General features: G+C 36.7%; 3 long non-coding RNA genes across 3 annotated transcripts in view; 2 read left to right on the forward strand and 1 right to left on the reverse strand.

Annotated features, from left to right (window-relative positions):
- Nucleotides 1–2649, forward strand: part of LOC145723718 (uncharacterized) — a 44469-nt gene extending 41820 nt beyond the window's left edge. Inside the window, exon 3 of the long non-coding RNA XR_014148973.1 lies at nt 2636–2649. This is a non-coding gene — a long non-coding RNA (uncharacterized LOC145723718). The remainder of the gene's footprint in view (nt 1–2635) is intronic.
- The window catches only part of LOC145715952 (uncharacterized), a 519543-nt gene that overhangs the window by 487504 nt on the left and 7007 nt on the right, over nt 1–25032 (reverse strand). The window lies entirely within an intron of this gene.
- Nucleotides 6036–20317, forward strand: LOC145723719 (uncharacterized). The gene is made up of 3 exons (XR_014148974.1): nt 6036–6296; nt 11582–11653; nt 20134–20317. It is a non-coding gene; the product is annotated as an uncharacterized LOC145723719 (long non-coding RNA).

Consider the following 25032-nt stretch of genomic DNA (forward strand, 5'->3'; position numbering starts at 1 on the left):
TGCTAATATTATTAAGCAGTTGTTGATCGTTATTGGAGTTTATGTACTATTCTATTGAGATTAAGAGGTGAAAACTGGAATCTGCCCTTTAGAAAATAAAACTATGAAGGCATGAGAAAGTGGGCATCTGATTTTTGTAGTTTGGGGAAGTGCCAGGAGACATACATATAGCGACATTGTTATAACCAGCCAGGAAGACAGTTCCTATGTTTTCTCTCATATACAGTTGATTTATAAAGCTGATCTGTCTTCTAAAAGTATATCCCTGCCTTAAGCATAAAATGCAAATGATGATAACTATATTATAAAATTACTCTATTTTCCAAGTCCTTTTGCTAAACTGGGCCCTTGGTAAGAGGCTTCTTAAAATTATCTTCCCTTTTCATTATTTTAAAAGATATTTGGCTCTTGTTCTTGCACCAATTAGTAAGCTTGGATAAAAGGAATTGGTGGAAAGAAGAGAGATCTGCATTGTTGTTAGTGTGATTTATGCTGCCTCCTCTGTATCACCTATTTATAGCTCATAATCAATTTGCACATAAAGTTGATTGAGCTCTATGGGAATATTTAGATGAAAGAAACTCTGTAAATGCCAGGTATTTGTTATGTCCATTATGGTCATAATAATGTGGTAATAACAGAAATGTTATAATTGATTTAATGGAGCTCTGTTATTTGAAGTATGTCTTTAGAATTATTACTGTGAACTTATTTCTTGAATTTTTATATTATTTCATGCATGTTGTTTCATCTATGAGCTTCCTCATGTAGTGACCAGACGATGAGCAATCTAGTTTTTTTCAGAGTTATATCATGGTGTCCTACACATACCAGTTACAAAGAACAACTCCATATATTATCTGATATTAGTGGCTTGTAAAGGAGGAAGACTGGGTGATGGGTCCTATTTTAGAGACGAGTAAAGTGAGGCCTAGAGATACGTAGTTTAAGATTACACAGTAAATGGTTGTTTGAAGACCAGTACTCACACTCCCCGCCCCGAAGTGTTCTTGTTTTATTGTTTTCCAGTTTCATTGAGGAATAGCCAACATACATCACTATATATATATATAAGTTGAAGGTATACAGCATGGTGGTTCGATTTACATATATTGTGAAATGAGTACCATGGTAGGTTCAACCAGCATTCATCTTCTCATATAGATACAATAAAGAGGAAAGAAAAAAAACCTCCTTGTGATGAGAACTCAGGATTTAATCTCTTAACAAGTGTCCTGTCACACAGGACAGATAGCAGCGCTGGCCAGAGTCCTCATGTTGTACATCACAACCCTAGTGCTTATTTATCTTACAACTGGAGGTTTAGTACTTACCCCTTTGTATCACAAATTCACAATTCCTAAGTTACATTAACAGTAATGTTCCAGAAATGCAGTATAAAAGAATGGCTAACACACAGGCTTGGAACTGCAACGGCCCCCGGTTCGAATCCCACTCTGCCACGCACTAACTATGTACTGGTACTGCCAAAGCCCTGGTTTCCTCACTTATAAAAGGGGAAATCATAAAAATTAAATGAGATTTTTTTTAACATTGAAAGTATTGCTCAATCTTGATTGTAGTCGAAAAATATGGATATTTACAATGGCATATTAAATAAATACCTGGAGATATTAACATTAGGTATAAGTACCACTGTGACCTCAATTACTGCACCATATGAGCATTTTTATCTCTACCAACCACATCCCAAGCCCCTCTGCCCCTCACCTCCCACCTTCTAACCCCATCAGCCTCTTTTCAAAGCCCTGAACCTACTAAGTGCTTTCCCTTTCCCAGAGCCTTTCCAGACACTGGTCCTTCTGCCCAGAATGTTGTCTCATCGGCTCTTTGCTGGGTCTGTCTTTCCTTTCCTCGCCCCCCCACCTCCCTCCCTCCTTTTTTCCTTCCTTCCTTCCTTGCTTCCTTCCTCCCTCCCTCCCTCCCTCCCTTCCTTCTTTCCTGTCTCAGGTTAAATGAGGCCTCACAGAGGCCTCTCATGACTGCCCCAACTAAGGAGACACCCTTCATCCCCAGTTACCTTTGATTACTAGTCTCTGCCTCTTCATAGTCAATATCACAGTTTGTCATTAAATTTTTTTTAAGGTTTTATTCATTTACTTGTCAGAGAGAGATAGAGAGAGCACAAGCAGGAAGAGGGGCAGAAGGAGAGGGAGAGGTGGATTCCCCGCTGAGCAGGGTGCCCAATGCAGGACTCGATCCCAGGACCCTGAGATCATGACCTGAGCTGAAGGCAGATGCTTAACTGACTAAGCCACCCAGGTGTCCCTAAAATTTTATTTACTGAATACAATTCACTTGTCCATATAAGGTTTGCCCAGCAATATGCTGAGAACTGTATATAGTGTGCATTTGTGTTTGAAAATATTATCTCCAAATTAGCATTTTGCTTTAATAACTTAGCATTTTACTGTGGGTATTTTTCCAGTCATTAAAAATATGTTTATAACATAACTTTTAATATTTGTATATTATTTGGTCACATGGATCACTTCTTCAGCCACTTCTGTTTTAGTACGTATCTTCCTTTCACTTTTTGAAAACTATTTTAAGAAACATTGCTATGAATATGTTTGTACAATGTCTCCATTTATACCTTTGATTATTTCTTTAGGATACACTATGAGGAAGATGGAATTACAGGATCAAAGAGAACATACCTTTTTAAAGACCAGGTATATAGTGCCAAATTTCTTTGTGGAGAATTTGTAACAATTTATAGTCTTGTGACAGTGTTTGCAAACACTTGTCTTACATACTGTGAAGAACAATGAGCTTTATTCTTTATAAATAATGCAATTTTATAGGCAACAAAGAGCATTCCTTAGTATAACTTGCATTTATTTGATTAATCAGGAGTAATCATATTTTTATGTTTATTAGATATTTGTAGTTCTTCTAGCAGTGGGCTTTTGTTCACTTTCTCATTTTGGTTTTTTGTTTTTCTTATTAATGTAAAGTCAATTTTATATTAAGAATATTAACCAGTTGCTTAAAATATTACTGCAAATATTTTTCCAATTTATTGCTTGATTCTTAAATTTGTTTATACTTTTGTTGGATATGCTTTTAGAATTTTTGTACACTCAAGTCGACCAAACCTTTTATGGTCTTCTCACTTCCTTTGTATTTGGCAGGTCCTTATAAATGAACTAAATCAGTTAAATACCTATCATTTTTCTTGGACATATCTTACTTTTTTTTCCACTTGTGATTAAATTTTTTAGGCCTTCTAGGGATGCCTGGGTGGCTCAGTCAGTTATGTGTCTGCCTTCGGCTCAGGTCATGATCCCAGCAGGGAGCCTGCTTCTCCCTCTGCCTGCCACTCCTCCTGTTTGTGCTCTCTCTGACAAATAAATAAATAAAATCTTTAAATTTTTTAGACTTTCTAAAATATATCCTGAGGTATGGTGTCACATGATATATTCTAATTTGCCTTTTTTAAAAAACAATAACTGCATTTTCCAAATAATTGATTTCCTTTTCATTGGTTTATGATGTTTTACCACATATTCTGTTCTCATGTATACAATATGGCCAGCTAGAAGCCTACACTGGTGCCCTTTTTTCTGTAATTACTGCAGGTTTAAATCATATTTTAATATCTAGTAAGACAATTTTTCCCTCCCTACTTTCCTTTCTCAAAAATTTTCACCTGTTACTACTTTTTTATACTTTCAGATTAAGAGCTATCTTGTCAATATTGGTTAGCTGAATAATGGCCCTCAAAGATATCCAGGTCCTAATCCTTGTAATTAGTGAATGTTATCTTATTGGGGGGATGGGGTAAGGGTAGGAGTGGGGGAAAGTCCTTGCAGATATAATTAAATTAATGACCTTGAGATGTAGTAGGCCTTAGATGTAATCACAAGAGTTTAATGGAAGCAAAAGGATATTTGAGTAATATCTACCATGTGATGGTGGAGCAGAGAGAGATTTGAAGATGCTTTGCTGTTGGCTTTGAAGATCAAGCAAGGGGCCAGGAGCCAAGGAATGCAAGGAATGCAGCTCTAGAAGCTGGAAAAAGCAATTCTCCCCTAGAGCCTCTCAGGGAGCATGGTCTTGCCGACACCTTGATTTTAGCCCAGTGAAACTGATTTTGAACTTCTACCTCTATAACTGTGTAAGAATGAATGTGTGTTTATGTAAACCATCAAGTTTGGATAATTTATTACAGCAACCGTAGAGAACTAATATGTCAATTTAATAAAAAATGCTTGAGATGTTTTTGAATTTTTGTTAATGTCATCCACTAATATTTGAAGAATTGATGAATTTCAATATTCAATATTCCCTTCCAAGAAAATAGATCTTTTTTTTTTTTTTTTAAGTAGGCTCCACACTGAGTGTGGAGCCCATAGTGGGGCTTGAGGTCATGACCATGAGATTGAGACCTGAGCTGAGATCAAGAGTCAGACACTTAACTGACTGAGCCACCCAGGTGCCTTGAAAAATTTCAAGTAAAATTTTGTAGCTTTTGAGAAATTTCTTGTGCTAATATTTCCAGTGAAAGAGATTTTCATTTTTCAGAGAATCAGCAGCATGTTTTTTTATAAAGCAATTTTCTTGAAGATAAACACAGAGGGAATATCAGCGTCATTAAGATTGGCAGGATTTGGGCATTTAATAGGTCAACTTCTATAATATTATATAAGGAGCAACAATTTGGTTTTTTAAAAGAGGTTAGCTTAAAGAGATAAACTTACCATTTCTCCTAAGTTATCTTATTCTTTTGAAAGGCTCTTCTGTGACCAGATTTTGTTCACTATATGATTACAGATGATGAATAAATGGAAATATAAAGCTGCATTATCTCTCTAAAGTGCAATTTCTACAACACTGCATTAGAGTATACCCAAAATAGTTCTTAAAGACTGAAATCATGTTTTTCACAAAGACATCATAACTCTGAAGATTCTGGCATTTTTTTCACACTCTTCTTTGGTAAGCTTTTGGTATTTTAGTGTCCTTATTTTGATAATCAAGTAAATATTTCAATGCAGACATTAAAATTTATTTTTTTGTGTTTCAGAAATATTTGTGGGAGGAAATTCTGACATGTTGGAGTAGAGTTAATTACTCACAGGTTTTTAATATGACTTACTGAAACATTTTGGTCAGGCAACTTTTTCTAGTAGGTGGTTCTGTGGTTCCACTAGCTGAACATTAGAATCGTATAGGAAATTTTAAAAAATGTCCAGAAGGGAGTAAAAGCATTTGTCTTTTTAAAGAGCTCTAGACATGATTTAGGTGTGCCCAAAGTGAATGTCCTCACTTTGGTTTATATAGTAAACCCTTGGGACTTAGAGATTTTCCTGAATTCTTAAGCACCCCCAAAAGCCAGTTGTTATCTCACTGAGGTTACTGTGTGAATGGGTCCCATTCTCTGAGCTAAGAAGAGAATCTCGCCCCTCCTTCCTTATACCCAGCCCCAGAGTTTTCTTCTCTATATAGTAAATCTTACCAAGAGTCAGAAAGGGCAACTTAAGATATTTAATCAATTTTATTTTATGGGGAAATTTTTAGGATAGTGAAGCATTTGTGATTCGAGGATCAAAAGTCCTCCAGTACGTCTTTTTCAAATGTCAAGAGTATATTGGTTCTAGTTTATGCTAATATTGTGAATATAAGTTTGATGGGAAAACGGAAAATATTCTATGAACGTAGTAATTTTGAAGGAAGGAAGTACATCATCCTTTCTTGCTGAGTCCCTAATCCTAAATCTTCAAGGAACTGTTTGAACCTAGCTTTCTCTTCACAGACTTCTAAATACTCAATTTTACTCAAAGGTAGCCTTTCTTGTTTCTAATTGTGAGACATTTGCAATCATTTCAGTGCATGAATATCATAGTTTCTATTGTGCTTCAATTATTGCATTATTTTTTTTTTTCTTTTCTCAACAGGTATGAGGTTCTTGAGGGTTGGCATCTTTGGTACTCTCTGCAGTGCTCAGAATATTGTCAAGTATGTTTTAAGTTTATGAAACTCATATATTAAATAGGATGAAATAAAAACATTTTTCTTAACAAAGATACTGATTTTATACATGTCAACTAGCCAAACTCTCATTTACCTTTTTTTCTTAATAGGTAGAAAATTTAAGGAGACTAAACAACTTGACCACTTTCTTGATGTATACAGTCAGTCCTCACAATATGATTTGCCAGTTGGTTGGTTTGAATAATCGTCTTTTTTACAAGAATGCATTTCAAAAGCTACTAAACTCATCTGTAAACAGCAAAACCAAATTTTTTAGATATAGTAGTGTGCTTCTGGTATGTATATTTATACTCTTATGTCTGTGTTTGGGTTACATGCGTGTGTGGAGGTGAGGGGAGAAATTTTCTTTACTGTAATTATCAAAGCAATAATTAGCCGGGAAATATGCAACAGGTATGTGATTCAAGATAATTCGGATCCATTATTACCCAAGACAATTAAAATCTCTTAACTTTGCTTAATGCAACAATAATGCATCACCTGTGTGAATGCTTTCTTGGCAACAGTGCCTGAATTTAATATTTATCATAAATAAAGTGTTTGTTAAAGAAATGTCATTGTAAGTGCTCTCTTCCACCTTTATGAAAGTGGAATCAAAATGTCTTTACAGAGTACAGCATCCTTCTCATTAAACTTCATAGAAGGGCTCAGTGAAAATAGGATTTCAACACAAGTTTCTTTCCCCTTATCTTTCTTTCCAGCTGTTTTGATTCTCCTAAAAATCAACTTCTGTTGGTGGTTTCTGTTAATAGGTAATAAGACCAGTGATTTAAATCACCGATTACTCTCTTTTGGCTTTCAAACTGTTCTAGCATGCTTCTAGTTAGAATAATGATTGCAGTGGTAAGTCGATGTGAGGGGATGGTAATTTTCTACATTAATGCTCACCGAGCTTCTTAGAGTTACATTAGCTCTTGCAATAATAGAAAAGTTCTAATGGTAGAAGAAATACTTATGAATATCTGAAATATAGATGTGCCCTCTAGCAAAATTAGAGATCTACACAAGCCTTGTTGGGATTCATTTTGTTGCAACAAAACATGTATTTCCAGCCCTGGTAATTGGCGGGCTTAGATGACTCTGGTGTTTTTGTATTCAGTTCTCAAAATGTCATATGTTGATCAGTTCTACTAGCTGTGTCTTTTAGAGACCTTCGAGGGAAATTCACTTATATTTATAAGACAAATTTAAAATAATTGGAAGTTCCTCCTCCTTCATCTTTCCTGCTGCACAAGTGCACACAGATACGCTTATATTTACTACTTCTGTGCGCAGAATCTCAGTGACCCGGTGACTTGCTCTGACATGTCTGGTAACAACTCTGACATAGAAGATGTATACTTTTTAATTGGGAGTAGCTACGATTTCAAATTCTTTAGCGAACCATTACTTAGCATAAAGTCACTTTGGAATCAATTAAATATGAACCCTTGTCACACCAGTATTCATTGAAAAGCACTTAGGTGATTAAAGACCCTTGGCCTCCAAATATTTGACTACTTACCAGCACCAGCCATTTAAAAAGCCTTATTAGCTCTTTATATTTCCAGGGATGGCAGCATGAAAAAGTAAAACAAAATGAGAGGAAACGTAATTGCCTCCAAATGAATGTACCCTCAGCATCGCCACGGCTTGAACTATGCTAAGGTGCTATTAGCTCTTACTAACTTCTGAGGTTTCCTGAGCTCTCTGCTTCTATAGTGCAGTATTTTTTCCATAACAATGCAAGATAAAAAAAAATGAATGAACTTACAAATTTTCATTATCCAAGTGAGATTGGTAAATGTAGCAAATTTCAGCACATTTAATATTTCAAGAAATGCCTTTAATTTTAAGCAAACTTTTGGAGCAAATGTAAACAAAGTATATAAAATGACATCAGTTTAAATAATTATTATGCTAATCATAGTAACGACCATTTATTGAAGGAATTCTATGCAAAGCTGTGTGGTTTACATGTGCTCATTTAATCTTCTCAACAGCAATGCTATGAAGTGGGTATTCTCTTTGCTGTGTATGTATGGGAAACCAGAAGGTCTCTAAAAATATTTAAAAAATTAAATAATTAATTTAAGTAATTTGGATAATCAATCAAAGGTTATATAGTGCACAAGTGGTCTGGTTGGGATTAGAATCCAGGTCTGCCTAATTTTGAAGCTCTGTTTCTTGACCAGTGAGCCCAAATGACTCCTTATACAGGTTCCCTAAGCATCTGCAAAAAGATTTCTTTACGAACTGTTCAAGGCATGAGAAGATAACTTATTTTTTGTCCAGGCAGTCATTGAATAAACTTAAAACTTTTATAAGGAATACCCTTTGCTCAAATTGTTTATAACTCATAATTTTACCTGTTCAAATGGAATATTCCAGTCATTAAATACCTAATACTTCAGTGAAATCCAGTCCTTTACTATGTAAAGATTGTAATATATAGTTTGAATACTCAAAAATACATATGATCTTGCGATGTCTGATTAAAATTTGCAAAATGTTTACCTGTGTTTTATTTGGATCATCAATATTATTTAAAAATATTCTACATCATAAATGTCCTAATTGAAAAGGAAAATTACTCTTTAATAAATTGAAACAAGTGATTATAAAAAGGAGATATTTTTTCTCTAACAGCATAATAATAATGACCATTGACAGTCATTAGTGAGTGGCTAATGGCCCAAAGGGAACATAAAATAATTACTGTCAGACCAGAAAACTGATTTATGATAAAAATGGGTAATATACATTGGCAAAAATAAAGATGTGTTTTGATGTACTTGAAAAGAATGAATGCTATTCGTTTAAGTTTATGATTCCATATCTTTCCTCCTATCTAGTGCCTATTTTCTTTAACCCTATAAAGATTATTTTAATCTCCATAATATAAAATTTATATGTTTATTAATCTGACTCAGGCTTGAGAATTAAGACTTGGGTTTTTTTCTGCTGTTAGTGAAGTCCCCCTATTGTTTCCATTTTAAAAATTACTGCTAATATCACACAACATTGTCTGGAATGTTAAGTATCAATAGATATTGGGAGCTATGATTGAATATTTACTCAAAATATTGTTCTGTAACTTTTGTCAGTCTGCAACATCATGAAGCTCAGTGTTTTAGTTGTTGTATTATTAATATATTGCACATCACCCCCTCCCCCCTTTTTTCCTTTCACTGTACTCTCCTTCTCTTTCATACCTTGGAGGCCAGGCACACATGTTAAACTTTCAAGTGGTTTAACCCCCTGGGTACCAAATGTATTCTTATTTGGGTACTCACATGACATCTGATCATCTTGTGGAGTCCGGGTAGAGAAGAGAAGTATCTTTGTGTGAGATGAGATGCTAGGAGAAAGAGAAAGGATGAGAATGTTTTAGGTCAGCAGAGGCTGCAGTAAGGTAAGGTAAGGAAAATTCTACTCAAATACCTCTATTTTCTCAGTGGAGCACATAGTGATGTTATGACTTAAACGGTGAAAAGCTGGGAAAGCAGGCTTAAAAGGGATCATAACTTCTTAGGGCAGCCCATGGAGAATGAGAAGGGGGGGGTGATTAGGGACAAGGTAAACAATAATGAGCAATTGTCAAGTTCCCAGACCCATGTAGCCAGTGCAGATTTGCTATGTGGCCAGGATGTAACTTTAGGATGAATGTTGATGAAGCCACCTCTGAGCTGCCAATGCTTAAATATACCCAGATATTAATTTGAGGGGTGGAGCTAAAAAAGCTCCATTCTCTCACTTACAATACTTCATTAAATTAAATATATGTAGTTAGGCTATTTTCCCCCAAGACTATAAAAAAAAGTTTTGTTACTTTTGAATTTTAAAATAATGATAAATAAACCATGATATATTAATGCAATTGAACACAGTGGCACATATTAAAAGGAACATGATAGGACTATATGTGCTTGCCCAAGAGGATTTCACAGAGATAGTAAATCAAATGTAACATAGTATGTATAATATGATCTCCTTGTAAATAAGCTGTGATTAAAACATACCCTTGGAATGTTACCAGTTTGTAGGCACCAGACAGAAGTCTGCAGGGTGCAACTCTGGGAACTGAACATGGCTTTATAACAGCATGTTCCTTTGTTTCTTCAAACTGAAAGCCTAACCTTTGTTGAAGGATATATAAGGTGGGAGGCTGCCCACCTCAACTGTATCCTATGTCTGGATGTAGCCATTTGACGAAGTATATGGGTGGAGCCTGAAGATTTAGGTCTGGCTAGAGCAGGTCAGAGCCTTACAGGAAAAATTCGTACTTTGCCAGAAAATGGAGGAGCCCCCAGATTCTCACTATTCCTGAAACATTGTGGGATGGGAGAGAGGGAGGTTTTATTGATTATTCTGGGCCCCAAAACTGTGTTCTATGCTTGGTATTTGTTTTTGTTTTGTATTTTTAAGATTTTATTTATTTATTTGAGAGAGAGTGCATGAGCTAGAGGGGCAGAGGAAGAGGGAGAATCCCAAGCAGAGTTTCTATATATTTTTAAGATTTATTTATTTATTTTGGAGAGAGAGAGAGCGAGCACATGCATACGTGCAAGAGTGCAGGAGGGAAGGGCAGATGGAGAGGGAGAGAGAGAATCTCAAGCAGACTCTGTGCTGAGCTTGGAGCCTGACTGCATGGGGCTCAATCCCATGACCTTGAGATCATGACCTGAACTGAAACCAAGAGTTGGACGCTTAACCAACTGAGCCACCCAGGCACCCCTTGGTGCTTGGTCTTTGAAACTTCAGTGCTCAATTTAGTTGTTGCAAGTAGTCCAGAGGTGATCATCCCTTTGACTGTCATACAGACTAGGTCCTAGGAGGTACATCCCCTCAATTAGAAGTGTTCAATAGCCAGCACAGGGTCTTGTGGGGGGTAGGCCCACAACCTCACATTGCATCCAGGATGGTCAATTAGGTCAAAAATAAAACTTCCAGTATCACCTGAGTAGCAACCAAACCCTTCAACATCTTGTGGACCACAGTAGATACAGGTTCAGAGATAAACATGAAGACTTATTATTGTCAGATATGGTGGGCAATGCATGTCAACTCTTTCACTGAACTCATAGATAACAGATCAAATATATTTTAAAAATCTGCTTTAAGGTACTGAAAAACAAACAAACATACAAACTAATGATGAATTACCAAACCAGTATCCCGAGGAGGGCAGAGCCATATGAAAGAAAGACTGGCATTCAGAAATGTTTTATGCTATGGGGGAAGGTGCTGATTATTGAGAAGGCAGACAGATCAGGAGGCTGACCAGCCTTTTTGAATGGGATTTATGTAGACATGCCAGGTATCATACAGGATACCCAGCTGAATTTGGATTTAAGATAAACAATGAACAGTTTTTTAGTGTAAGTATGTCCCATGCAATGTTTAGTTCAAGGTGAGTGAAGAAAAAAGCTAATATCCACAGGAGGCCAGCACATCTGGGTGTTCAACAATAAAATGTTGATATGCTTTATTGCTATGTAAGGTTTTAATTTGTGGTAGACCAATACTTTGATAACAATAATTTGTTATGACAACTGCTAGTTTTGTTCTTCTTTCCTAGTGTGAAAGTAAAGACACATTTGCAAAGCTTGGCTGAATTTGGCAGGAAGAGGAGGAACTGGGATAAAATGAAGTAAGTGGGTTGCTTTTTTCTGCCTTCCAACACCCCCTCCCCATGCCATGTACACAATGGGAGGAAGGAGAGAAGAAAACCAGATTTTCCCCTGTTTTTTGAGAAAAACTAAAGAACTAAGATTAGGAAAATCTGTATAATTCTTCAGGTAGGAAGTTAGTTGGAGTACTCCAGACTGTAAGGTATGAAGAGCAGAAGAAATGGCTGTGCGGCATGTGGAGATAGCAGAAGTAGGAGAGAGGAGAGCATTTCTTCTGACTTCCAAAAGAAATGGGCAAAACCAAATTGTCTTAGTGGGATGTAGAAGTAGCAGAGGGGCAGGGTCAGGAGACCTGCAAATATATGAAGAAGTATGAGGTGAGGGGAAAATCATAACTGCATAGTAGTGGTGAGGAGAGAACATCCTAGGTCATAGATAGTCAGCATATGTGGTAGAAATCTCCAAGAAGCCCTACTCCAGGAAACACCAGCTGGGCTGAAAGCTTGAGGAAGCTCTAGGAAGTGTGGGCACAGATGGGAGGGGTGTATCTGTAGAGTCCTAACAATGGCCCAAGTCTAAAAATGATCTCTTTTTTCTTATTGGAATCGTTAATTTTCTGCATCAACTTGACTGGGCTAGAAGATGCCCAAATAGCTGGTAAAAACATTATTTCTGAGTGTGTCTATGAAGATGTTTCTGGAAGAGATTAATATTTCAGTTGGTGAACTAAGTAAAGCAGATGGTCCTCCCCAGTGTGGGTGGCCATCATCCAGTCTGTTGAGGGCCCGATTAGAACAAAAAGATGAAGGAAAGGCAAATTTGCTTTCTCTGCTTGAGCAGAGACATCCATCTTCTCTTGCCCTCCTGCTTCTCAGATTTTTGGACTCAGCCTGGGACTCCCACCATCAGCCCCCGAATTCTTAGGCCTTCAGACTTGGATTGAGTTACACCACCAGTTTCTCAGGCTTTCTAGCTAGTAGATGTCGGATCATGGAACTTCTCTGCCTCCATAACTGCATGAACCAATTTCTATAATAAATATTCTCTTATGTATCTCTCTATATGTTCTATTGGTTTTGTTTCTCTGGAGAACCCTGACTAATACACTTACTAACCTATTTGGCAGCAGGCTTTAAGAATATAGACAAGTAAGAGAACAGGTAGATATAGAGGAAAATCCTGGAAATGAATATGAATCTAGAATGTAACTGATTCATAAACCTGAAGCCATCAAGAAATCACTGTATTGGATTGCAAGAAATCCTGAAATTGATCTGAGTAATATGTTCACATTAAGTAAGCTGGGATTTCAGAGCCAGGTATGAACTCATTATAAAAATGAAGAGAATTTGCTTAGGATTTTGACTATAAATTTTATACTTATCATATTAGTATCTACACAGAAAAAGAACCTGAAGAAAAATCATACCAAATCACTCATGGTGATTTGGGGCTGGGATGGGTGGAGTAGAATGGGATGTGAATTATAGCAATTTTCCCAAAGTGCATTGTGTAGTTCTCAAATGTTTGAATATTTTGCAAAAAGAAATTTTTGTAAATAATGTCGTAAAACATTTTTGTAAAAAAAAATATTTTGGTAGCAAGACTTACCAAAACAATGAAGACTAACATCAACAGGGGAAATGCCCTGAGCATATATCACCATGACTTCCCTTCTGTTGGGGTACTGAATTACTAAGCTAAGTCTACCCTAAAACTGGAAAAGGTGGAAAAGATCCCAAATGTGACATCTGAGGCTTCGGATTCACTGATGACAAGATGCAACGTCAGGGCACCACTGTTGTCAATGCAAGATGACCAAGGATCCAGTCATTTCAGTGTGGTTCTACATCTGTGGCAAAACCCATAGTGAAAATCTCTCCCTCATAGCTCACTTAGGTGAAACACTTGAGCTAACACATACAGAAGAACCAACCTATCTTCTTACACTATGCAGTCCCCAGAAGAAATACTTTGCCTGCTGATACTAGTTGTCTGAGAGAAATATCTAGGTAGGGTAGAATTACTCTTTTTCCACATAGCTGGGAGGTATGGTTCTCTATACTGGTAGAGCCTCCTACCTAAGCCCTAGTGGAGAGGACTTGATTTAGCCCTGTCACCTCCCATCTTCTGGCAAAGAAAATCTCATGATATCTTTCACTGCCTGGCAGCCTACCACTGCTGAAGAGCCAGGGTGAAAGCTCATGCTGAAGAGACTTTCACTTTCTAACAGGAGTATGCAAAGCTCAGGAAGGAGACAAAGCTGAAAAATGGAAACAAGTGGCTCTGATTGGGGAGACTGCACCATTAAAAGTGAAAAACAGAATCATTACTGCTGAAAACTGAGATTGTGATCAGAAGGTTAAATGGAGGAACTATATTTCAACACAAAAGAAAAATATTAAGCAATGTAAATCATGACTGAAAATATAAGAGATATGGAGGACAGTCCTAAGAGAAGTAATATGCAAATTATCAGCATTTCAAGAGAAAATGGAGCAGATGGAAATGGAATCAATAATCAAAGCAATAATTTTCAACTCCCTGATATGAAGATCAAAAGGCTTACTAAATGTCAGGCAGACGTGATGGAAAAAAAAAAAAAAGCACCCCCACACATCTAGACATTTCTTTGTGAAATTTCTGGCCTCTGTGGAAAGAGAAAAAATATACATTTTTCAGACAGATAAAAAAGTTTGAATATAATGGAAAAGGAATGTTTGACTTTGACTTCTTATATGCCACACTAGATGCTAGTGGAATAATGTTTATAAACTTTTGAGAGAGAAGGCACTGTTGCATAAAAATCCTACTCTCAGAAAAGTTATCATTCATATGATGACAAAAGAGGGGCATTTTTTTGGATATGTAGGAACTCAAAGTATTCTACTCATATTCTTATTCAAAATTACTCAAGGATGTACTCCAGCATAAATGATAGTAAATTTGAATAGAGATCTAAAGCAAATGGAAAATAAAGAATACAAGATATAGCAGTGAGCAATGACTCTAGTAAAATACGTGGATGAGAATAAAGTGATTGCAAATTGTAATATCACTTTTGAGTAAGTATATCGAGAAAAGGCATACTCTAAAGGAAAAAGTGAAAAATAATATGGAATTACATTTCTGAAGTAGTTCACAAAATCTAGGATTTGGAAATGGTATGAATGAATGAGAGAGTAAAACATTCTTAAGGTCCCATCATTGTGGGGAATGGTAAAGGTACTATTAATTTTAATAAAATCTCAGAGAAATATGGGTTTTAATATGACTGTTTAAAATACATGCGAATGAACTAGCAAATAGAGAAACATTACTTTTTCTAAATTATTATTAGGGGCAACTGGAATGCAAAACAAAATAAACAGAGCACACACACACACACACACAACTTGTTCAAGCTAGTGGAAGTAGAAAAGCATAAGAAAAGGAAAGAGTATAATAAAGAAGTTAAATAAAATTAGATGTTAACTTCTAATTTTAATTAGAACAAACATATCACTTTTCACAATAAATGTAAATAGGTTGAATTCTCCAATTAAAAGACAAAGTCCAGCTGTCTGCTTTTTATAGGAGATGTAACAGAAATAAAACAACAACAACAACAACAACAGCAACCCACAAGGGTTATAAATAAAAGGGAGGGCAAAGATATAAATAGTAAATGCAAAGAAAAAGGGGTGGTCATTATGATATCAAAAAAATGGGGAATTCCACACAAAAATAAAGCATCAAATGTAGCAGAGAGACATCATCCGGTAATTAAGTTTTTAAAAAGCTGCAAAACTACTTGGTATATGTAACAGAAAGGGTCCAGTCAGGAGATAATAATCACATTGCAATTTGAATAGAGAAAGTTTAATATAAAGTTTAATATAAAGAATTTTTAACTGGTAACAGGAGATTAGCTACTAAGAAGTAAAGTGAGCTCTACAGAATGCTGGAAGGGCAGATAAAGGGAACAGCCACCACCCCAAGGGCTGAGACTGAGTATCTAAGAAAGGAACGAGTTTGGGAAAGCTACTTCCCTCACTTCACTCTTTACCCCAGCCTAAGATTTAGATATCACGATAAAGGATGTGACTAAAGCCCGGTATGGTACCGGTATGGCAGATTGCAGCTGGTAAGCAGGAACTGCCTGTTGGAATAGCAACAAAAGTTGCCAGGAGGCTGCCCACGCGGTGAAGTTGAATTGCTTAGAAGCTACCTAGGGTGACTGTGCAGTGTCCCTCCACCACCGTCTACTGACAAAGGCTATTATTATGCCAGGTGTCAAAGGAGAAACGTTTATAGCATCCAGCTCCAGTTTTACAAATAGGGCAATGAAGGGTACATTTGGAACTGAGAGACAAGAACTTGATAACTGACAGAGTATTCAGGAACAGTGCAATTTCAATACCCCTCTTTCAGAATTGGATAGATCATTGGGGGGGAAAAAAAGTAATGCTATTAAAAGGATTTCACACAGAAAATGTAAGAATTACAATAAAATTATCATGTACTTGACCACAAAAATAAATCTTAAAAGTTCCAAAATGTGGCTATTTAAAGGATCTCATTTTTTGGTTACAAACCAAAATTTTAACAAAAATAAGAACAACATCTCAAGAATGAGATAAGTAAAAGTTTAATCAAATTTTAGAACAACTGCAACTGAAATTAAGAAGGTTTTGAGTAATTTCTGGGTCAAGAGAAAAACAAAAGTGAAATTAGAAATAATCTAGAAGTTGACAGGAATAAGAGCACTAATTATTGAAATCTATGGGATATGGCTTAAGTTTAAAAAAGTGCATAACCTGGAAGCTTATTAGCAAAAGGGAGAGAACATGCATGTTTAAGTGTTCAACTTAAGGAAAGAGAAAAGTAAAAGAAAGCAAAATAATAAAATTTATAAAGTTAAATCTAAAAATAATTGAAAAACAAAATAAATAAAAAGTAGAGTGGAACACTGAAAGCAAAAGCAAGTGAAGAAATGATTTGTAGCAATCAATAAAATAAAAAATTTACTCATGAAGGGGAGGGGGGTGGGAGGATGGGTTGGCCTGGTGGTGGGTATTGAGGAGGGCACGTTCTGCATGGAGCACTGGGTGTTATGCACAAACAATGAATCATGGAACACTTCATCTAGAACTAATGATGTAATGTATGGGGATTAACATAAGAATAAAAAAAATAAAAAAAATAAATAAAATTTACTCATGAAGAAATAAAGTATTTGAACAGAACAATAGCCATATATATTTTTATGTTGTGTGTGTGTAAAAGAGTACTAACAACCTACCACTAAAATATATAAGGTTTGGTTGGTTTTATAGTTAAATTCTAGCTAGCCTTCAAGAAACAGGCATTTTCTATGTATTCAGACTTTTCCAGAGCATGGAAAAAAGCTTCAAAAATTCATTTTATAAAGTGAACAAAACCCCTCACACAAAAATTTGAAAAAATAGTACAAAATTTAGTCTAGGTCACTTGTGAATATAGATGGAAATATCCCAACTGTGATCTTGGCAAATGGAATCACAGGAGTGTTTTAAAATAATAATAATATTCTGTGGCCAAATAGTTTATTACGAGGATGCAAGAATGTTTCAAAGCTAAGATCTAACTATACGACTTGTAATATTAAATTATAGGGAAAAAAACCCTCTCACTATCAACAGATTTTGGGGAGTAATTTAAGTAAAACAACTGATTTAAAGTAAAAAAAATAAATAAATTGGGAATAAAAGTGATGAAAATTATTTTCCAGAAGAAAGAAGAAAAATCCTAATAAATGATGAAATAGTAAAGTAATTGATATTAAAATCAAATAAAAGAGAGGGAAGGCTCTAATAAATCATTATTTTCAGTTTTATTTTGTATTTCTGGTTCATGCAGCATAACAAGAGAGTAAGTAAGTTGCATCAACACTTAAAATCAGAAATAAAATTATCATGATTTTCATATGATTTGTTTGTATACCTAGGTAATTCCACAAGTCAGAAAAAATCATTGTAAATAATAAGAGGATACAGTAAGTTATCTGTAAACATGATAAATATTTAATGATTTTCCTCTATGGTAACAAAAACCTGTTAGAATGGAAATAAAAAATATTCTAATCTCAATAGAAATAAACTAACAAGAATGTTTAAAAAATTTGTTTAAAGAAAAACATTTATTGAATGACAAATGAAATGAAAAGTGATGATGTTCTCAATGGGAAGATTTACTAACAAACATAAATCCTTCCCAAATTAGTATATGCATTTCACATGGTTCCAGGAATAGTCCCAGTGGTATCTCTTGTGTTCCATTCATAGTTCCTTTGTATATCATTAGCTTTGTGGCAGAAAGTAGATGGTACACTCAAATTTCAAAGGGAGTAATTGAAGGAAGTTTAATAAAGGAATGATTTACAAAGTTTTTGGTAGGGTGAAGTGGAACCTGCAGAAATGGTAAAGCCCTAGACTCACATTACCATCATGAATCCTTAACCAATGAGAAAGGGGAGGGACTAGCAACCAGAGAGTTCTAACTCTAGCTGTAGGAGAGGACCACCCCACAAGAACTTTGGCCATTGGACGGAAGCTACTGAGGGACTGGTAGTCCTGCTGGGAAGGAGCTGAGTGAATAAATGCCATATCTGCCCTTCAGTCTCATGTGGGTGCCTCTCCTTGACCAAAGCCAAATGGCAACAGGCAAGAGATTCAGAGTGAAGCAGTCCACAGATGCCAGCCTCCTAAGATATAGAACAGGGTGGTGAAGAGAGGCAAGTGAAACTGGACAGACAAACACAGATGTCCACAACCATATGAAAAAATCAAGTATAACATTGCTAAGAAAATATTGAAGACTACATGTAATAGAAGGGGATTTGTCTCATCCCAGATGTTAAAATTTGCAATAAATGTGCAGATTAAGAAAAGGAATAACCAAGCAAAGCAACAGAGTTGAACAGAGGGCCCAAAATAAGCTTCAGTATATATGGGAATTAAATATACATTAGAGATTCTATTCTATTATATAGAGGAAAGAATGGCTACTCAATAAAAGTTTTTAGCTATTTGACCATTGATTTGAAAGAAAATAAAGTGATATTCAACTCATACAATTTAAAAATAAATTTCAGATAAATGAAAAAACTAATTAGAAAAAGGAAATATAATGTATCTGAAAAAACTATAGCAGACTTTTTTTTTATAACTTTGGTTTTGATTGAATTTCCTAAATTAAACAGGACATGTCATAAAGGATAAATGTAACGGATTTGAGCAGATAAATATAAGGTCTGGATTGCAAGAGATAACAAACAAAACAAAGGTACATAACGGCAAGATTGCCATAAAATAAATAAAGCTATTCTCTAAAAGTAAGAAAAGATCCTACCATCAAATAGAGAAATGGGCAAATTGTATGTACAGGCAACTCCAGAAAGTGAAATATAAACAATAAGTATATGTTATACCTAACTAATAAAAACATTTATAACTTGAAAATATCATGAGAATGGAAAACTTTTAAAATATTATTAACATTCAGTGATGATAATGGTGTGCAGAAACAAATGCTTTCCTACTGCTGGTAGGAGTGAACCTGTTACACATTATCAGAAATTACTTTTCAAGTATCTGTTAAACTTAAAATGTGAAAAGAATTTGTCCCATTATTCCATTTAGAAATATAACCTATAGGAATGAAATAACCTATAAAGAATATCCTTTCTTCTTTCCTTACTCCCTCTACTCTCCCCTTTCTCCCTTCCTATTAACAATATATATTTTTAAAGAAACATGAATTTAACATGGTTTAATTAAACGTCCTTCAGCAATGGAAGGTTTTATGACAGAACCTGTTAGTGTTCTCAAATATCCATAGCCTTATCTACATTTCCCAAACTTCCTTGCAATGAGCTTGGGATCGCACGACTACTTCTGGCCTATGAATCTAAGCAAAAGGACCGACATGTGGAGGCAGTTGGAAGAGGTGTGACTTCTCCCATTCTTCTCTTCCTCTCCATGTGGGCCTTGGAGGGCCTGTGTCCCAGATGGCACAGTTACAATATGGAGGAGGGACTGCCCCACCCATGTCAGGTTTACACCATCAAGGACTAAGCATTTATTGTGATGCACCTGAGCTTTTATTTGTTATGACAGACGTTTGTTGTTTTTGCTCAAAAGTCTTCAACTGATTGGATGACTCCCACCCACAATATCAAGAGTAATGCATTTACTTAAAGCCAACTGATTGTAGATATTAACACATCTACAAAATACCTTTACAGCAACACCCTGATTAGTGTCTGATTAAACAGCTGGATATTATAGCCTAGCCAATTTGACACATAAAATTAACCATCACATGGCTTTATGTGTACTGACTCAGAAAAACATCAAGCTGTTAAGTGGAAAGAGAAAATTGCCAACAAATTGTACAGATTTGTGAGGCAGATACTCTGTGTTGGCTTATGCAAGGTCTAGTCTAACTTTTTTTTTTTCTCTCTCTCTTTTTTTTTTAGTATGCCTTTGTGTACTTGTGAGACTGGAAAGGCAGAAACTGTATTTCCCAAGCTCACATGAATCTTGGGTTCCAGATGTGGCCAAGGTTCTCCTGGGCTGACATAATGAGATAAGGAAGAGCAAGGTGAGACACAGCTATATGCGGAAAGGTCAGTGATGCTTTAATGAGTGATGCTGGGGACATTTGGCCCTTCTGGGGCAGCTATGGCATAGATTCAGGTGTTGAGTCCCAGTATTCTGGCTGCCCAATTGTGTAGTCTCAGCAGTAGATTTTCTGCTAGAATAGTCTGTGGTGTAGATGAGCCTTTCTCCTGGCTCCTTTTAGTTTGGACTGCATATAATACAAATCTGTCTCTGTGGCTTTTCCAGAAACTCTGGTACTTAGTGCTCTCTAATAAATCCCTTTCTGCTTAAACCAGCTATATTTGATACTGTTTCCTGTTACTGAGAACCTTATCCAATAATGTGTGATCTATTACTATAAAAAGAAATAGACATTTCTGTTTAATTTTCAGCATAAAGATATGTAAAATTTTAGATATGCCTAAGTAAACATTAAACAAATGGGAAATATAGAGATCAGCATGGAGTGGAAGAGGGAGGGAAATTTACTTTTATATCAGGCAGAGTCCAAACCAGTCAGGAAAATTTCAAAACACTCAAGGCTGGAGCTACCACTATCTTCAGGACTCACTATGATTCATGATTAAATTTTCTTTTGAGTTGGGTTTTCTAATACTTACAAAAATAAATTTTATAAATTTATAATGATAAATTGTTGAGTGTATATCCATATTCAGAATATTGGGAGGTTATGTCAAATGCAACTAAGCTACATGCAACTAATATAAAAACAATTACATATATTTATTTAAGTTATTATTGACATGCTATAGGAATTCAAAGTTCATTTTGCAGTAAATGTGACAACTTTAATCAAAATGGTATGTCTGTGGTGAAATGAAAAGATCCTTTTAAGTGACTGATTTTTATTGCTCTAATTTTACATTTGTTTTATTTGGTTCTCTATATCAGATTTGTTATCAATTATTTGGTTAATGTAATCCAATATCACTTATATCTACTTATATATTTTTAAAGCCCTGAAAAAGTATCATAATCCCATGAGATTAAAGAAATAGTTACTGAATGGGAGGACTCTGTCCTCACTGTCTCCTGAATGCAAGCTTGCTGTAGACAATTCATATTTTATTTGCTCAGCACCACCTCTGCTATCCTTACTGAGAAGGTCTCCAGAAGTAGAATGGCAGCTGCTGAGGTCTTGCATACCCCAGATCCTCCCTGGGGTTCTTTTTTCTTTTTCTTTTCTTTTTTAATATTTTATTTATTTGAGAGAGAGAGAGAGAAAATGAGACAGAGCATGAGCAGAGGGAGAAGCAGGCTCCCCTTTGAACAGGGAGCCCGGCATGAGGCTTGATCTCAGGACCCTGGGATCATGACCTGAGCCAAAGGAAGATGCTTAACTTACTGAGCCACCCAGGCACCTCCTCCCTGGAGTTCTTTTGGATTTTTTTTTTCTTTTTCTGGTGGAGGAATGTGCTCATGACCTAATATTTTTTGAAGATGAAACTAGAGAAAGTACAGGTCAGTTCTCCTCTGCGGGTGAAGCTGTGAGGTTCTTACCAAGTTCATCATCAATATGAGATAATGAGGCTGATGTGCAGAGAAAAGATAAGGGATAGTGAGTGAGAATCCTGGTAGCATTTTTGGTTACTTAAACCTGATTGCTTAATATGCAATTGAAATAAGAGTTTCAATCACTTGCAACCAAAAGAGACACAAGCAATGGAATCTCCTATGTAGCTTTCTTTCTTGAGTTTGGCAGAAAGCAAAATTGCTTACCCTGCAGGGTTTAGTAACAGATTACCCAGCAGCACTGAACTGGGATAGGGGTGGTTTAAAGTGCTGAGTGCTGTTTAGAGGCAAATTATCCATAGGTTGGTGAGAAGATGATTTACACTCAAGGGAAAGTAAATACTGAGTCCATGATACCCAAGTTTCATTGGGCCTGAGTTGGAAATTCTCTCCATCCTGGACATCCATTCTGGGACTCCTACCCTCTCTAGTTAAGATTGCTCCTCTCCTCTTCCACTGCTGCCCCCACTAACTCTCCATGACCTTCTCCTATCCCTTCTCATCTGGTCTGGGGGAGCAGAAACCCTCTCAAAGCAATAAAGAGTTGCATGACCATGAACAAGCAGCCTCATTCCACCCACGCCCAAGTTTCCTAGTGTATAAAATGGAAGAGGTTGGCAAGATCATTTCTACTATTCATTTTAACCTGAAAATGTGATCTGCTCCTCTTGGTTCAACATACAGACACATCTTCTGGTGTAGTGCCGGCCATGTCCCTGAGAGATGAAGGTGAAGGTCAGAGTAAATGGATTTGCCCATATCAGGCATCTGGTCACTGGGGCTGCTTTTAACTCTGGCAGAGTGGATACCGTCACCATCAGTGATCCCCTCATTGACTTCAACTATATGGTCTACATGTTCCAGTATGATTCCACCCATGGCAAATTCCATGGAACAGTCAAGGCTGAGAACAGGAAACTTGTCATTAATGGAAAGCCCATCTCTATCTTCCAGGATTGAGATCCTACCCATCAAATGAGGTGATGCTGGTGCTGAGCATGTCCTGCAGTCCACTGGGGTCTTCACCAGAAGGTTGGGCTTACTTGAAGGTGCAACCAAGAGGTTCATTATCTCTCCCACTTCTGCTGATGCCCTCATGTTTGTGATGGGTGTGAACCATGAGAAGTTTGACAAGTCCCTCAATATTGTCAGCAATGTTTCCTGCACAACCAACTGCTTGACTCCTCTGGTCAAGGTCATTCATGACAACTTCAGCATCATGGAGGGACTCATGACCACAGCTCATGCCACCATCACTGCCACCCAGAAGACTGTGGATTGCCCCTCTGGGAAGCTGTGGTATGATGGTTGAGGGGCTGCCTGACCATCATCCCTACTTCTACTGGTGCTGCCAAAGCTGTAGGCAAGGTCATCCCTAGTTGAATAGGAAGCTCTGGCATGGCCTTCTGTGTCCTCACCTTGAAGTGTCAGTCATGGATCTAACCTACCACATGAAGGAAGCTGCCAGATATGATGGCATCAAGAAGGTGGTGAAGCAGGCATTGGAGGGCCCCCTCAAGGGCATCCTGGCCTCCATTGAGGACCAGGTTGTCTCCTGCAACTTTAACAGTGACACCCACTCTTCCACCTTTGATGCTGGGGCTGGCATTGCTCTCAATGACCACTTTGTCAAGCTCATTTCCTGGTATGACAATGAATTTGGCTATAGCTGGGTGGTGGACCTTATGGTTCACATGGCCCTCAAGAAGTAAGAGCCTCCTGGTCCACCAGCCCTAGGAAGAGAGGAAGAGGAAGAGAGAGAGGCCCTCAGCTGCTGGGGAGTCCTGCCCCAATTCATTCCCTAACACACTGAGAATCTCCCAACTTCCACAGTTTCCATCCCAGACCCCCTGAAGAAGGGGGGGACTTGGGGATCCCTACCTTATCATGTACCATCAATAAAGTATAGTGTACCTAGCCCTCCCAAAAAGGTAAATTTCCATAAAAAATAAATTTTAATGTATGTCTAAAAATAAAACAGGAAGGGGGATTAGTGGAGTCAGGGCAACCTGGACAAATTCCAGGAGCAGCAAGAAAATAAACGTGGTTGCAATGACATGTATGGGCCAGGACTTCGAGAGATGAAAGATCACAGTAGGCTTCTCTGTCCCTAAATGGTTCCAACAGGGGCAAGAGATTCATGTGTTACACACACACACACACACACACACACTACATACATAAAATAGTCTCCTGTTTGAGAAGGTTCCAATTAATCAACTTTTTAGAATCAGAATGTCTCAATGTGATGACTTACCCAATTACATAAACTCTCAATTATTCAGGTAAATTTACATTTTGTGACAATATTTGACCAGTTTGGAAAATAGCAGAAAAATAACATTTTTTTTTGTGGAAGTTTAGAAAATAACAGAAAAAATTAGAGACTCTCTCTCATCCATAAATAACTTACAAAACTAGATAGATTGTGAAGAAATTTTGAGAAGGAAGAAGTTTATAAGAGAAAATAAAGATCTATGAAATATCTGTATTGAGCAGTAAAAGGGGGTTGTGTGAAACAGAGTGAAAATATTATAAATTGAAAGGTACTTTGACTTGTTTTTAGCCCTACATTCTAATTATTTGAGAATAATAGTCATATATTTATCATTTGACTCACATATTTTCTTTTTTTTTTTTTTAAAGATTTTTATTTATTTATTGAGAGAGAGAGAGAGAATGATAGAGAGAGACCATGAGAGGGAGGAGGGTCAGAGGGGGAAGCACACTCCCTGCTGAGCAGGGAGCCCGATGTGGGACTCGATCCTGGGACTCCAGAATCATGACCTGAGCCGAAGGCAGTTGCTTAACCAACTGAGCCCCCAGGCGCCTCGACTCACATATTTTCTACCTGATTAAAATACACCAAATTTTTCATACTTCAAATTTTTTTCTCCTCATTGTTTACAAAAGTACAGAATCTGTGGTGTATTTTCATGTTGGCATTGGAGAGTAGCAATCTGGATAGGTGAAGGAAATCCTGATGAATCCAGGAGAGATGAAGCATAAAATTAAAAGGTAATGCATAGGAGACACTGTTGGTTGTCTATACAACAGCCACTTACCCTGTCCTTTCCTATTAACAGCTTCTGATTTTGTTTAGGAATTCAGGTGGATGGCAATGTGCTCAGGGTAGGTAGATACCTTCTTGGGCTCCATGGGGTGAATCATGGGTAGACTAAACAAGGCAGGGTAGTTGTTTGCCCATGATTGATTAAACGGTGAGAATGGGGCAAGTGACC

This window comes from Leptonychotes weddellii, chromosome 10 (assembly GCF_054177405.1).
Source record: "Leptonychotes weddellii isolate Sample4059 chromosome 10, ASM5417740v2, whole genome shotgun sequence".
Lineage (NCBI taxonomy): Eukaryota > Metazoa > Chordata > Mammalia > Carnivora > Phocidae > Leptonychotes > Leptonychotes weddellii.